This window comes from Phacochoerus africanus, chromosome 5 (assembly GCF_016906955.1).
Source record: "Phacochoerus africanus isolate WHEZ1 chromosome 5, ROS_Pafr_v1, whole genome shotgun sequence".
NCBI lineage: Eukaryota > Metazoa > Chordata > Mammalia > Artiodactyla > Suidae > Phacochoerus > Phacochoerus africanus.
The window spans coordinates 89,779,466-89,795,785 of NC_062548.1; the positions used below are offsets into that span (position 1 = coordinate 89,779,466).

The 16,320-nt window shown below is 39.2% G+C and overlaps 1 long non-coding RNA gene across 1 annotated transcript in view; it reads right to left on the reverse strand.

Moving 5' to 3' along the window:
- Positions 1 to 16,320, reverse strand: part of LOC125128052 (uncharacterized) — a 361,128-nt gene that overhangs the window by 129,905 nt on the left and 214,903 nt on the right. The window contains exon 3 of the long non-coding RNA XR_007135124.1: positions 8,302 to 8,421. This is a non-coding gene — a long non-coding RNA (uncharacterized LOC125128052). The remainder of the gene's footprint in view (positions 1 to 8,301; positions 8,422 to 16,320) is intronic.

The following is a 16,320-nucleotide window of genomic DNA, read 5'->3' on the forward strand; positions in this document are numbered from 1 at the left end:
TTTGGTGGTAACATATTCCTCGTATGGGTGTGTTACCCTAGTCTATTTACCAAATGACCTAAACAGTTGCTAGTTTTGAGTATGGCCAGAGAAAGAGAAGGCTTTGCAACAGGACTATGCTACTATGCAAGCTTCTTTGCCACCTGGGCCATATGATCTAAAAGATCCAGTGGTGCTTGAAGAGCAGTGGCAGACAGGGATGCTGTCAGGAGCCTTTTGCAGGCTCTTACAGGTGAAGGCACAAGTAAGTTATATGAAAAAGTAGCCCAGATGTCCATGGTTCACCCTCCTGCTACACCACCTTCTCTCTCCCAGCCCACACCTATGGTCTAATGGAGAGTTACCAATAATCAGCTGATATAAGAAGAGAAGACTCAGGCCTAGTTTATAGGTATTTCTGCACGATAGTCAGGCACCACTCAAAAGTCTGTACTTTCTGGGACATCTCAAAGGAGAGTGGTGAAGGGAAATCCCCACGTGGGCAGACCTTCAAGCACCATAACTTGTTGGTTCACTTTAGTTTTAAGGAGACCATATATGCAATTACAAACCAATTCATTGGGTCTAGCCAATGATTTGGCTGGATAGTCAGGGATTTGGAAGGAACATGACTTGACAACAGATGACAAGGAAAGCTGGGAAAGAGATATGTGAATAGACTTCTCTGAATAGGCAAGAAAACCTGAAGATATTTGTGTCTCATAGAAATGTTCACCAAAAGGGTAGCTTAGTAGGGGAGGATCTTAATACCAAGTGGATAAGATGACTTGTTTTGTGGATACCAGTCGCCCTCTTTCCCCAGCCACTTTTGCTTTTGCCCGATGGCAATATAAACAAAGTAGCCATGGTGGCAAGGATGAAGAGTCTGCATGGACTCAACAACATGGATTTCTTTTTAACCAAGGCTAACCTGGCTACAGGCACTGCTGAGTGCCCAATGTGCCCTCAGCAGAGAGCTAACACTGAGTCCTTGATATGGCCTCATTCCCTGTAGTGATCAGCCAGGTACCTGGTGATAGGTTAATTCCATTGACTGCTTTCATCATGGAAAAGGCAGTGTTTTATTCTTATTGTAACAGATACTTACTCTGGATGTGGATTTGGCATGCAATACTTCTGCCAAAACTACCATCTGGGGATTTACAGAATGCTTTATCCACCACCATGAAGCATTTCTTCTGATCAAGGAACTCAGTTCACAGCAAAAGAAGTGCAGCAGTGGGCCCATGCTCATGGAATTCTTACCATGTTCCCCATCATCCTGAAGGAGCTGGCCTGATAAAATAGTGAAATGGCCACTTGAAGACTCAGGTATAGCACCAGACAGACGGTAATATCTTCAAGGGCTGATACAGGGTTCTTCAAAAGGCTATAAATGTTCTGAATCAGCATCCAATATATAGTGCTGTTTCCCTGATAGCTAGGATTCATAGGTCTAGGAATCAAGGAGCCAGAGTAATCTTTTAAAAACGGGGGAGGGGGCATGAGTTTAATTTATTATGGTGATCATTTTGCAATATATACAAATATAAAATCATTATGCTGTACACCTGAAACAAATGTAATGTTATATATCCATTATACCTCAATTTTTAAGGCAGAATATAATTTGAGTATGTGTAATGATGTCATTGCTCTTTACTACATCAAGATGAGGCTTCACTACAGCTAACAGCTCCATATACATAAGAATAATAAATATTCTTAAAAAAAAAAAGAATGGAGGCATAATATTCCCCTCCTAAAAATCCTCAATGTCCTGTTAAATTTGCAATGGAATAAAATCTTATCACTGCCTATATAATCTTTCATGTTTTAATTAATGTCTACCCTTCCCAATTTTATGCCATACAATTTCCTCCCTGTATTTAGGAGTGAAAGTTCCAGCAGGAACAGATAGACATTCTAAAGAGCAATTCAAGAGACTTTACAAAGGTGAAGTCAGTATTCAGGACCCAGCCACTTAGAAGGAACCAAGAATTTTTAACTATAGCAATAGTGTAAAGCCAATAGTACCCCTAATCCTGGAGGGGCAGAAGTGGAGTGGTCACCAGAGTTGGCACCTGGGAAAGATACCACTGATGTGTGTATGCTTTTAGTTAGAAAGAAGAAGCCATGGGGTTCCTGCTATGTCACAGGGGTTAAGAATCTGACTGCAGCAATTCAGGTTATTATGGGGGCATTGGTTCAATCTCTAGCCTGGGAACTTCCATATGCTATGGGCAAGAAAGGAAGGAAGGCAAAAAGGAAGGAAGGAAGAAGCCACTATAAAATCACTGCTGGTGGACTATGGTAGTACAGGGAAAAAAATACTCTGACTTCTTTTCTCCTTCTTCCCTCTGAACTCAATAGTTCTCCCATTGGTCAAACTCATCTAGAAGCCAAAAGGCCACAGACGCCAGGTAATGCAGCCTGAGAGGCAAAGGAACTGGTGCACAGAATAGGACAGAGAGTGCACATGAAGAGGCAAATGGAAAATGTCTAGTACAGCTCATCACATTTGTTCGTCAGTGTCCTCTCCTGTCCTTCATCTGGATTAAAAACTTATGTACCTAATGTAGCAGAAACAGAAAGCCCTATAATCATTGTATTGACTGTGAGTATGATGTCAATTCAGTTACCCCCATCTCAAACCTAAATTGGAAAGTTAGTCACCACCAGTGCTCTTCAAATGAGATAAACAATTAACATCCATATTCAGTTCTGCTAAATTGGGCACTAAGACTCCTTGGAGTCTCTTTATACCACCAAGCCAACAGGTACTTCCCTATACTGGCCAACATGATTGGCCTCAATTACTAAGGGGAAACTGAGTTGCTGCTATAGAGTAAGAGCAAGGAAGATTATTTCTGCAATCCAGAGGAGTCACTGGACCACAGCTTAGGAGTCCCAAGCCTAGAAACATTGGTCAGAGGAAATAGTGTAGACCCAGAAAAGACAAAACAACCAAGGACTTGAGACCTGTAGGCATAAACATTAGTTCACCCCATCAGGTAGATATTCCTGACCAGCCAAGTTTCTGGTAGTTGGTAAGGAACATAGAATAAGTGGAACATGGAATGATGTCATGACTACTAACAACTACTAAGGTTATAACCTGGGGCAGAAGAGCAACCTCTGGTTTCACAGAATTATTACTTATGTTCTCTGGTGGTAATGTCCTCTCTTGGATACTAGGACCTTCAAACCCACACAGTCTATGGTTTAAAGAGAAGAAACAATTTCTTCAGTGGATTATAAGTTAAAATAGTGAGAGAGGAAATTTTCACCTCCACCTCTCAAATATGAAGAATGTAATGACTAATGGATAAACAGGCTGTTCTAGAATGTTCTTTCCTCAATCTTTACAAGGGGACGCCTTATTTATACAAGACTCCACTCAAATGTAACCTCCTCAAAGAGGTCTTACATGACCACTTGTTGTCTAAAGACACATTCTCTCCACCCCTACAATCTGTCTCTATTTTACTTGTTTGTTCCCTTCCTAGCATTTCACATGTTCTAAAATTATTCTTTATTTCCTTTTTATTCTCTTCCTTTTGCAACTCCATGAAGGCTATGATTTTGTCTTATCTCTTCAGTACCTAGAACAGTGACTGATATATAGATAATGCTCCCAAAGTACTTTCAAATAACATAAGGATTGATGGCCTCCAAGGAAAAAAGCAAGAAGTAACCATGTGCCAAATTTCAAGTGTGAGCTACAAGATTCCTAGAGAAGGCACCTTCTCTATAAGGGGGAACTCAAAAGTATATTTCTAGAACTGACAAAAGGATTCTAAAATGTTCTGTAATGATTTGTACTCTTTATCTTAAAGTGGTAGCAATACTGTATGGATTTAAACAAAATGAAAATACTGATTTTTGAAAGAAAGAGCCCTAGAAGTGACCCATATTGACACCTCTTTAAGAGCAGCAAAGTGAAGTTTGGAATGTATAGTTCAAGAAGGACTTGCTTACATTGTGAGGACTGGGAGGAAATTTCTGAGAGCTATGAGGACTGTGTCTTATTCCGCCATATCATGCCATTGCCCAGCGAATCTCCTGGAATAAGGATGGGAAGTGGAAGGGTTGGAGAAACTTTGTGAAATGCTTTAGCATCCACAACACAGAAGTGAAATCAGGCCACACCCAGAAACAAATTGCCACATTGGAAAATGCAGCATCTGAAGTGCCTTGCATGTCTTAGGAGGAAAGTGACAAACCGCAATGCTGTAACTTCTCACCCATCTGACCAAACAATCCCAATCCTCTCATGTTTTTTGAGGCATAGAGTGAGCAGGTCTGTTCCCCATTACTAATTCATTGATCTTGACTCAGGAACAATTTGGGGATGGAGCCCGTGGCCCACAACACATCAGTCACAGATAACAAAGCACACACAATAAGTACCCTAGTTTATAAATAATAGGCCCTCCAAAAACACATATGACATCTCACGTGCTGGATGGTACTTCCGAAAGCTCCGAGAGAGCTGAAAATCACATACAGGCAAGCAAGTCCCTGATGAATACACATCTAAGGAGCTGTGCCTGCATTGTTTATTCCAGCAACTTTATGGAATAAATTACACACAACAGATTAGTTTCAGATGGCAGGATATGAATAGCTGATGTGCAGTATAAAGGAAAATGAACTCCCACTTTTGACCCAACTACTTCCCATCTCAAGCATTTCAGACTCAGAATCCAGATGTAATCCATTTTGAAAATGCAATGGAGATCAGAAAGTTTATAAGTGGTGAGGATTAGAGATTTCAAAAAGCAATTTTTGAGTATTGCTAACTCATTATATTGTCCTATGATTTTTGGTTGTTGATGTATGTGGAAACCATGGGTAAAATTGAACCCATCCTTCCTTCTTCCATTCATTATGCACACAATCACAAATAAATCTTTTCCTGACATTTCCTACCTGAGCAGGGATTCTATAATAGATTCAACTCACTACACATTTAAAAATCTCACTAGGACAAAGAGACATAATGTCTTTTTTCTCCCCACCATTTAAAAAAAAAAAAAACCACAGTAAAATTGGTGTATAGTTCTATACATTTTTACTCTATGTATAGTCATGGAACCATCACTGCAATCAGGGTTACAGAACAATTCCCACACCACCAAATTCTCTGGTGCTACTGCTTTATAATCTTCCACCTACCTTTAACCACTGGCCTCTTCTGTTTCACTATGGTTTTATCTTTTCAAGAGTGTCAAGAATATAACTCTTGTCATACAGATTCTCACTCAGCAAAATGTCTTTGAGATTTATCCAAATTTCTGCTTATCTTAATAGTCTGTTCATTTTCCCTGCTGAGTAGTATTCTATTGTATAAATGTGTCACAGTTCGTTTACCCACTCACCTATTGAAGTATTTTGAGTTATTTCCAGTTTGTGGTAATTATGAATAGAGCTCCTGTAAACATTTTTCTACAAGTTTTGTTATGAATTTAAAATTTCATGTCTCTTGAGTAAATACTTAGGAGTGCATCACTGGGTCACATGGTACATGTACGTTTAACTGTATAAGAAACTGCCAAAGTTTTCCCAAAGTGGCTGTATATAATTTTTTTCATAAGCGAAATAATAAAAACCATTAAAATTGTACATGCATGTTTAGGTGATTCCAACAATGTTATTCACCATTATAAAATATCCTCAAAATAATCAGAAGCGTTTGATTTTATTTTTTCCTTTTCACTTTGAAAACTTAATCGTCTTTAATATTTTAATATGATTTTTAAAACAAAATTAGATGCTTGATAAATGTAGAAATGTAAAGGCTAAGCAATCTACTTATAAATGAGGAAATTTTAGTGAGAGAGAAAGAACCAGGGAAAGTTTTTATCACAGCTAAGCTTGTGCAATTTAACCCAGTGTCATATGCATCAAGTCCAAATTTCGATTCATAAATAAGCCTCTCCCTCCCTTCCTCCAAAAACTTCCACCCCAAGGCTAATCACAGAAGAAGAAAACGGAACATGAGCACCAGCCAGAAAAGATTCACAGTTGCCACTCTTCAGTTGCTACTTTAATGGGAAACACATGTGCAAGATACCACCCAGGAGACAACTGACCAGTGTGTTCTGAAAAAAGGAACGTCACCAGAAAATGAGCCACACGAGATGGCTTATTCTCTTGGACAGGCTGCACCCAGAAGAGGGTTGATTGCATTTTTGTTCTTATATAAATATGTGCTGGTCCAAAGATGAGATGCTGGGACAGAAAAATAATCTGTCACAATAGAGTTGAAGGCAATGATTTGAATTAGCCCTGACAACTTATCATCTCATCTACATGCCCTGAAATCGGCTTACCCTCAGATTTGGGGAGTTCTTAGCAAAGTTAATATAAGAAGAAATCCTGCAATGGAAGTGGAAGAAAGGACATAGTGATTAAAATAATTATTAAATAATAATTCTAAAACTCATTAGCTGCCTCCTACTATAGTAGCCAGCCCTGTTCCAAGGCTATACACACAGCATCTGATTATATACTTAATTTACAGAGTAGGGATTAACTCCACTGTTTTAGCTCAGGGTGCCATATCAAAATATGTAGACCAAGTGGCTTAAACTTATTTCTCACAGATCTGGAGAAGAATGAGATCAAGATGCTAGCCAATTAGATTCCTGACAAGGGCTCACTTCCTGGCTTGCACAGGCCACCTTCTAGCTGTGACCTCATGTGGTAAAGAGGAAGCAAGTTCTCTGGTTTCTTCTTGTAAGGAGACTAATTATATTATGAGGCCCCCACCCTTATGACCTCATTGAAATCTAACTAACTCCCAAAGTCCTATCTCCAAATACCATACATTGAGAGTTAGAGGGAACACAACACATGAATTTGGGGGAACACAATTCAGACAACAGCATCCACTTTACAAATAAATGATGTTTTAAGAGGCTGTGGAGTTTACAACAGATCATTCAGTCAGCAATCAGCAGAGCTGGAACTTGAGTCCAGGACTGTCTGACTATAGGAAATTATATCTACTATTTTTTGAATGCCCACTAAGGGCCAGGTACATCTACACAATATCTCTAATCTTCACATAAAACTTTCTAAGCCGATATTCTTCCCATTTATAGATATGGAAACTCTGGCCCAACTCTGGAACAATCTGAACCTAATTTATTGCACCTAATGAATCCTAGTGGTTCTAAAAATATGGTCCTCAGACGAGCATCATCACCATATTTACTTGGCCACTTATTAGAAATGCAGATTCTTGGGCCAAGCAGCAGACCTATTGAATTAAAGTCTGGGGGGGTGATTCCACAATACATGTTTAACATAACTTTAGGTGATTCTGACCCATGCTAAAGTTTGAGAACCATTTGTGTACTCCATAAATCTACTGGAATAATTAATAGATTCAAAGCACAATAATAAGTGGTAGATTCAAATACACATGTGTTTGTGGCTATGGCCTTTTGCTATACTGTACTGCCCCATCCCAACTTTACCAAGGGAAGGTGGTGGGGATGGAGTATATTTTAAATGAAGCGTGATTACAGAGCATAGTTATACCTACAATAATGTCATATAAGGAAATGTCAGAAGGACAGTGTCTTAGCATTGACAGTGGTGTTTTCCACCAACCAAAGAAAACACCTGCGATATGAACTAGAAAACCAAGCTTTGTGAAACTGTTATTTAGATCTGACGGTTTTGTAACCCATTGAGTGAAAATGAGAAATCTAGTATGGAACAAAGCAGTTCTTTAAAATAATGAAGTCCATCCCCCTTTGATTTATTTTTTAAAATCATGTTTAATTAATGTAATCAGTCACTGTTTTATCTACATATAGTTGCTGTATAGTTATTCCCTTTTTACCCTCCAAGGGACAAAACAATATTACATCCCATTTTGGAAGTTTGGACAATTTACAGAAAGGGACAGGAGTCTGCCCATAATGGAAATGGGTAATTTTTGGAGAGTAATGAAGGTAGGTGCTTGATTTCACACCAAGGGCCTTTTAAAATCATTTACAAAGTCAAAAGCACTTAAAAAATAAAGTTATTTCAACTACAAATATGATCATCTGCTCTCATGATCAATTTCACCTCTAAAACCTTTTATTTCTATTAACAGTATTAATGGACATGTGTTAGTCACTGCTTTAAGCATTTAACATGTGGTGAAACTCATTTAATCATCACAAACATGTGAGATTTTAGGATCATTCCCATTTCTCAGATGAGGAAATTGAGACTCAGAAAGCTTAAATAATTTGCCAGAGCACCTTCAGTCAGGAAGTACGGTACTCCAGAATAAGCCTATAAATAAGTACTTACTGGACATTCATTCAGACCCAAACCTTTGGCTCGATGGATGAGTTTAGAGTTGCTCTGCATCTGGATTAGTTCCAAAGGTCCATCTGTGAGCCTGCCTGCCCCTTGGCCTTGGTACTCCATCTGGATAAAATAAAGGAGAGCAGCAAAGTGTTGATGTGGTAGACCTCACAGTACCCTCCATCTACTGGGAAATGGAGATCAAAATGATAAAGGGACAGAGTGGGAATCGTTTTTCTATTTGCCTGTTTGTTTTCCACTTGCTTCTTGAAAACAGACCTATTAATCATGTAGTTTATGGTTTTGATAATTTCACTGATACCTAACACATTTGAGTCAATGAGGCAAGAATAGTAAGATCTGTGGACATCGAAACTTCTCATATGGAAGAGGCATTAAAATCCTTTAAAGCAGGAGTTCCTGTGGTGGCGCAGTGGTTAATGAATCCGACTAGGAACCATGAGGTTGCGGGTTCGGTCCCTGCCCTTGCTCAGTGGGTTAACGATCCAGCGTTGCCGTGAGCTGTGGAGTAGGTCGCAGACGCGGCTCGGATCCCTCATTGCTGTGGCTCTGGCATAGGCTGGTGGCTTCGGCTCCGATTAGACCCCTAGCCTGGGAATCTCCATATGCCGCGGAAGCGGCCCAATAAATAGCCAAAAAAAAAAAAAAAAAAATCGTTTAAAGGAGTTCCCGTCGTGGCTCAGTGGTTAGCGAATCCGACTAGGAACCATGAGGTTGCGGGTCAATAAATAGCCAAAAAAAAAAAAAAAAAAATCCTTTAAAGGAGTTCCCGTCGTGGCTCAGTGGTTAGCGAATCCGACTAGGAACCATGAGGTTGCGGGTTCGGTCCCTGCCCTTGCTCAGTGGGTTAACGATCCGGCATTGCCGTGAGCTGTGGTGTGGGTTGCAGACGCGGCTCGGATCCCGCGTTGCTGTGGCTGTGGTGTAGGCCGGCGGCTACAGCTCCGATTCCACCCCTAGCCTGGGAACCTCCACATGCCGCAGGAGCGGCCCAAGAAATGGCAAAAAGCCAAAAAAAAAAAAAAAAAAATCCTTTAAAAACATATCACCAGCCAGCAGAAAGATTTTTATACTTTTCTGCTTCAGAGTTGTAGATAGGTGTGACTTAAGCCCTAATTAGGAAAGACTTTATGTGACTTATAATAGCAGATGTTCTTTTAAGTAAACGTTTCATATTCTTCTACCAAAAACAAAGCCGTTTTCAGTAGAAAACAGCATGTTGAGGTAGAAAAGGCTTCCCAAAGAAACTGTTGTAATTTTTGATTCTGTTCTAATTTGCGAAGTTCATCTGAGCCTAAGACCATTTTGTGTAGCTGACAGGACATTTGCTCAGTGGCTTTTGCCGTTCTTACATCCTGATTTCTTTTTCTTTACTGATTTCTCGCTCTCTCATTCTTTTTTCCCTTTCTTCTTCCTTCTCCTCACAGACACCTCTGCTCCTCCCATCCAATCTAATTCTTTTTTTTTTTTTCTTTTGTCTTTGTTGTTGTTGTTGCTATTTCTTGGGCCGCTCCCGCGGCATATGGAGGTTCCCAGGCTAGGGGTTGAATCGGAGCTGTAGCCACCGGCCTACACCACAGCCACAGCAACACAGGATCCGAGCCGCGTCTGCAACCCACACCACAGCTCACGGCAATGCCGGATCGTTAACCCACTGAGCAAGGGCAGGGACCGAACCCGCAACCTCATGGTTCCTAGTCGGATTCGTTAACCACTGCGCCACGACGGGAACTCCCCATCCAATCTAATTCTATTCATTGACACCTTAAAGAACACTATTAGGAAAGGAGGGAAAGGTTTTGTAACATTTGTGGGACTTTTAGTGCAGTAACTAAGGGTCTATGCTGGCCTGGCTAGACTTGTTGCATATCATTTCCAACTCCCCAAAACTAGGTAGATTGAGAGCCTCCTATTTTGAGTCCCTCTTTCATTGCTTTATAAGCATTTGAATTCATTAGATATGGTTGGGAGCTTCAGAGAGAGAAGAGACACGGTCCCTAACTTCAAGGAGTTCATGCTTGCCTGGGGGACAAAGTGGAAGATGCTAGTAGGTTTATGGATAACGAAGCTCTCCCTGGTTAAGCTGGACCCAAGTTAGTTGAAGTAGGAGACAATTTCCCTTAAGTTCCTTTATGAAAGACATCCTGTCAGGCATCATATTCACAGCAAATCTTCCCTAGGTCAAGGATGGAAAGCTTTCTGGGACAACAATGAGTTTTGGAATCACTTCCTATGTCCCAAGCATCATGGTAGACACTTCTTATATTTTAACTCATTTGATTCTTACACAAAACCTTATAAGTACTATTGTTATCACCTCCATTTCATAGATGAGGAAATTAAGGGACAGAGATGCCAAGTAACTTGCCAAGATGACACAGCTAGTACATGCTGGGACTATGATTTGTCCCCAGGTTATCTAGCTATTGTTCATCATCCTATTAAGAGGAAAATCAAGGAAGAGGCACTAACCTCAGCAGCTGAAATCAGAATACAAAAACTGGCAGTCCTCAGTTTATGAGCTTTGTTTGGTTTGATGGTGTTTTAAAAATCAGGAGAGTTTAGGAGTTCCTACTGTGGCACAGTGGATTAAGGTTCTGGCAAAGAGTCTGCAGTGGCTTGGGTCACTGCTGAGGCAGGTTCAATCCCCAGCCCAGAGCAGTGGGTTAAGGATCCAGTGTTGCTGCAGCTGTGGCATAGACTGAAACAGCACTCAGATTCGATTCCTGGCTCAGAAACTTCCATATGCCACAGGTGAGTTTAAAAAAAAAAAAAATCAGGTGAGTTCACATTAAAGCCTATATTTCTGACTTCTTTGGAGAAAAGTTGGAAGATCTGGCAGTATACAGACCACATCCTTATGGACACAAAGCTGCTGACTAGTGACTACTCTCTGGACTGGGCATATGTTCTCCAACTCACCATAGTTGCCAGGGCTCACAGCTGTATTAGGCAGGCCCCCACTTCTTTTCTGACCTGCACATGCATTTGAGTTTGTGATCCAGAATTAGGCAAAGCTCTAACCATAGTCCATAAACATATCCATAAAGGCAAAAAAACTACCTTCAATAACATACATCTAATGGCTATAATGTTTCAATGACAGGAAAGAGCAAATAAATGATGGAAAGAGGTCTGAATAAAAAGCAGTCAACAACCAGGTTCAAATCACAACCATTTGCTTATGCTTAGACAAGCCTTTGAGCCATAGGTGCAGAAATTATAAAACACTGCTACTCTTCGCCACATCTCCAAACCTAAACAAAAAGCCAAAAAAGAGGCTTCCTTATAAATCATGGGGCTAAGACCCATTTGCCTTTAATATTAAAATCATCCTTCTCTGTTTGGCATTGCTAGAAGAGATAGTTTTAATTTTTATGTACTGCTTAACCCAAGTAATACCATCTAAACTATTTTTGTTTCTTAAACTCTTGAGGCCTTGCTGATTGGTATGATCTTAGACAAACGGACAGTTATATAGCAAAACTCTTCTAGAAACCTGGAGAATGTAGGGAGAAAAAGGCAGGGAGATTTCTATGGGTAAAACTATGAGAGAAGAGAAATCTTAATTTACAGGTAAAGAAACTGAGATTAAAAAGTTATCCAAGACCACAGAGCCAACTGACCCAGTATACTCTGAACCCAGTCCATGTTCTCTCCAAGACTTCACGCTACCTTCCTCAAAGCCTATCTACCTGAAAAATAATGTTTAAATAAGTAATCTATGGTATCAATATTTGTACCAAAATGATAGCATACCCCTGTATTTAAAAGTTTTCCTAACAGATATATCTTTGATCTGGAGGGAACTCTAATATTGCTTATCAATGACCCTACTTTTGTAACATGTGAATTTCTTTTTTGTTTTACCTTTTAAGTTTTATTAAACTGAGATCAGAGAAAATCTCACCTTTTTAACAGTTTATGATCATGTTATTTTAGTGTAAACCTGCAGTAATGCTTACTATATTTACAAATCTCTAAGTGAAATTTTTAAAACCATTTTCATCCTCTAATCTCTCCTGTCCTGCCTTCTTAGAAGTACACAAAGCATTTCAACCACTCCCAAATTCCCTCTTGTAATACCCTTAATGATTCTGAAATATTTTGTTATTCCCCAAACACCGCCCTAAAGACAAATCATTGGACTCCAGGCTCTTTGCACTGCCAAGTTGAACAGAGTTCAAATGTTCTTTCTAACCAAACTCTAACTTACAACAAAGACACATATAGTAGATGATGTGTAAGATATTCCAAAAATACCAAGGCAAGAGGGAAAAAAAAACCTGTGTCATCAAGAGGTCCTCCCAGAACTTCTAATCTTGAATAATTATTTTTATCAAGATCCTGTAACCTGATTATTATACACGTGTAGATCCATATTACTAATAAGTCAACTTTCATTTTAATAATGTATAGTTTAAGATTTCTCACATCCAATTTTTAACATTTTAAAATTTATGATTGTTTCTTTGCTTTAGATGTCAAAGCATGCACAAGAACTTGACAAAAAAAAAGGAAAACAATTTTGTCCATTTTATCCTGATAAATAAAAATTTTAAATAAAATTATAAAGTATTTAACATAGAGTCCATGGTATGATACAGACCACAAATAGGGCAGTTTCCAAAATGATATAAAGTCTATTAGGATTACCTTTTATGTCAAAAAAAAAAAAAAAAATGGCCCATGGAAGAACAGTTTTCAGAATGACAAAAGCATAGCCAAGCACTTCTTCCCCTAGAAGGTTCACCAAAATGCACACTCCCTTGAATTTGAAGCCTTCATTCCAGACCCAATTCTTGCCCAAGTTTACTAGGGTTTTACTCAAGCTCATCCCACTTAGAAGATCTTTGGAGACATTCAAAGTTTAAGGTAAGTTCTCCTTGTTATTTTCAAATTGTAATAACGTAAAAGCAAACGGCGTAAAGCCACATTAAAATGATTGAACTTAAAACTTTTCAAAGTATAAGCACCTTGAACACAAGGATTCTCCTTTTCTCTGTTGCTATTGCTTTACTTGCACCTGGCATAATGCACAGCACATAGAAGATACTTAATAAATTCAGTACTGTATGAATGGGGCAGTTCTAAAAATCTCTGTTACTGCCCTGCAATTTCCAAAGCTTTCATCACACATTTCCCCTAATTGCTCTTTAGTTCACTAATCATAAAGTCATACAGCCAGAAAGGAAAGAAATCTCAGAGACCAAAATGCAGTTTGCCTGTCCATCAACTCACTTATTTACAGTTTGAGAGCTAAAAGGCACATTGGAAGTTGCCTTTGAATTCTCTGATTTTACATACTAAGAAGCTAAAATTTATTATTTTTTTTATATATAATTTTTTTTTTATTTTTCCACTGTACAGCAAGGAGGTCAGGTTATCCTTACATGTATACATTACAATTACATTTTTCCCCCACCCTTTCTTCTGTTGCAACATGAGTATCTAGACAAAGTTCTCAATGCTATTCAGCAGGATCTCCTTGTAAATCTATTCTAAGTTGTGTCTGATAAGCCCAAGCTCCCGATCCCTCCCACTCCCTCCCCCTCCCATCAGGCATAAGCTAAAATTTAAATTCTTAAGTTAAGTGGTTTAGCCTTGATTATCCAGCTGAGAGGTATCAAAGCCCTCCCTATGGTTTCCTATATCAGCCTCTCCTGTTAATTCCCACCAAAAAAGTACCTGTAGACTTGAGGATATCATCTTTAAAATTCTCCCAGAAATCTCATGTGACTTCCCTTAGGGTGTGGTTGAAGGGGCCACAGTTTTAATATACTCTCCTAATAGCCAGGAGTTTTTGCTCAACTGACAAGTATGTGTTGACTGACCTGCAAGGTCTTGTGTGTGTGTATTGGGGGGCGGGGTGGGGTTGTGGGGAGAGGCTGGCCTTTTGAGTGCATCTGAAAACTTGAAATGTTTTATTGTTTTTAAATTATTTCATGTATAGCTCAGGTGGTAAGGGTGGCGTGGGGTGGAATAAAATTTTTTTCCTGCAAGTATTGAGACAGAGAGGCAAAACCTCCAATTTGACCACAAGAGGGCAGCTACAACATTTCCTCCTTGATCTTTGCAGTGAAACTGTGACAAACTGGGCATTTTGGTGCTCAGCCTGCCACAGAATCACTGATGGCACCTTTCAACTGAATTCTCAATATGTCACAATTTTCTCACGTTGTTTCGTGGGACTTTTTTGGTTTGTTTTTAAACAACTTATTTTCCAACTTCTTTCCAGATCTAGAGAGCCCTCTTTTAGAACTCTGTGCCAAGATTACCATCTACAAAGATCTTTGGAGACCAGTAAATAGTTAGGCTAATTTGGAAAACCACAGAAAATGTTTCATTTTAATTATGTTTGACCCCAGATAAAAATAAAAACACTATGATCGTTTGATTCCACCACACTTAATAAAGCTTGTCCTAAGTGCTTTATAGGATTTGCCAAATATTTGCCTCATCTCATAACCTTCATTTGTCATTCCCATTTTTGTGATATCCTGAAATCTTTCAAGTCACAATTTATTGTGGAATTTTACCACTGAGCTAAACAGTGGGAGGTCTGCAAACAAAAAAGCAGGGATTCATGATAGCTAAATTCCATATTCTTATAGTTCTACAAAAACACAAAATCAAATGTATTTCATTTTGTAGGTGAATAGAGTTGAAAGTTAATTTGAAAAGTAAATGCTAAGTTGCGTGTGTGTGTGTGTGTGTGTGTGTGTGTGTGTGTGTGTGTGTGCGCGCGCATACTCAATAATAATTATCAATAGCTAGTTTGGATATTTACTAATTTCTTATTTTGTAGTTTTTGAAGAAGTAAATAAAGATGTATTTCCTTCAAACTTTTCTTGGGGCCTTCTTGAACCATCCTATTTAAAATGGCGGTCCCCCCCCATCCCTGTATATCCTGTCATCATTCCCTATTGCATTTTTCCTCTATAGCATTTATCAACATCCAATATACTCTATATTGTTCTTGGTTTTTGTTAGTCTCCTGCACAAACACCCCCTCCCCAACTAGAATAAAAGCCCTATGACAGAGGGAATTGTGTCTGTTCTGTTTATCTCCATGTTCTCAAAGCTTAGAATGGTGCTTAGGACATCCTAGGAACTCAATAACTCAGCAACATGGTTAAATCACAAAAATTGGAGCATTTATGCTAGAAACTGACATTTTTATATCTCTGGTATTGCTAGATTACTGCAGTACATTTGAGGAGACCTCCTCAAAATAGATAATAACCCACTTAATTGTAATTGAAGCATATTTCTTAGAGCAAGTATCTTAAACAATATTCGGGCTCATGATTTTTGCTGAGAGTATCTTCTTGAATGCTCAGACCCAGGTCCTGTTTCCCAGAAGTCAAACCTGGACTGAATTCTCAGTGAACAGGGTGCTTTAAGAGTTGTCACAGCGTCACATGGCCAAAGCAGTGGGATAAGGGAAAGAGCCGTGACTTAGTGATAAGGAGCTTATAGTTCTAGTTGGTCTCTGTTACTAGAAAATCAGCAGCCAAATGATCCATTTAAATTGTTAGTGCTTTAATGTACTTATCTAAGAAATGGGTATACCACTTTGGCCTATATCAGAGAATTTTGGTGAAATAGCAAAATGTGAAAATATTTCAGTAAGTATGGAGGGTTTTTCAAGTGCAAGATGTTATTAAAATCAGTATATCTGGAGTTCCCATTGTGGCACAGCAGAAACAAATCCAACTAGGAACCATGAGGTTGTGGGTTTGATCCCTGGCTTTGCTCAGTGGGTTAAGGATCCAGCGTTGCTGTGAGCTGTGGTGTAAGTCACAGACTCGGCTCGGATCTAGCGTTGCTGCAGCTGTGGTGTAGGTTGGCAGATGTAGCTCCAATTAGACCCCTAGCCTGGGAACCTCCATATGCCACTGGTGCAGTCCTAAAAAAAAGCAATAATAACACAACAACAAATCAGTATATCTTGTTCTCTGCTCTTCAGTGCCACCATTTGGTAAAGCCAATCAACTG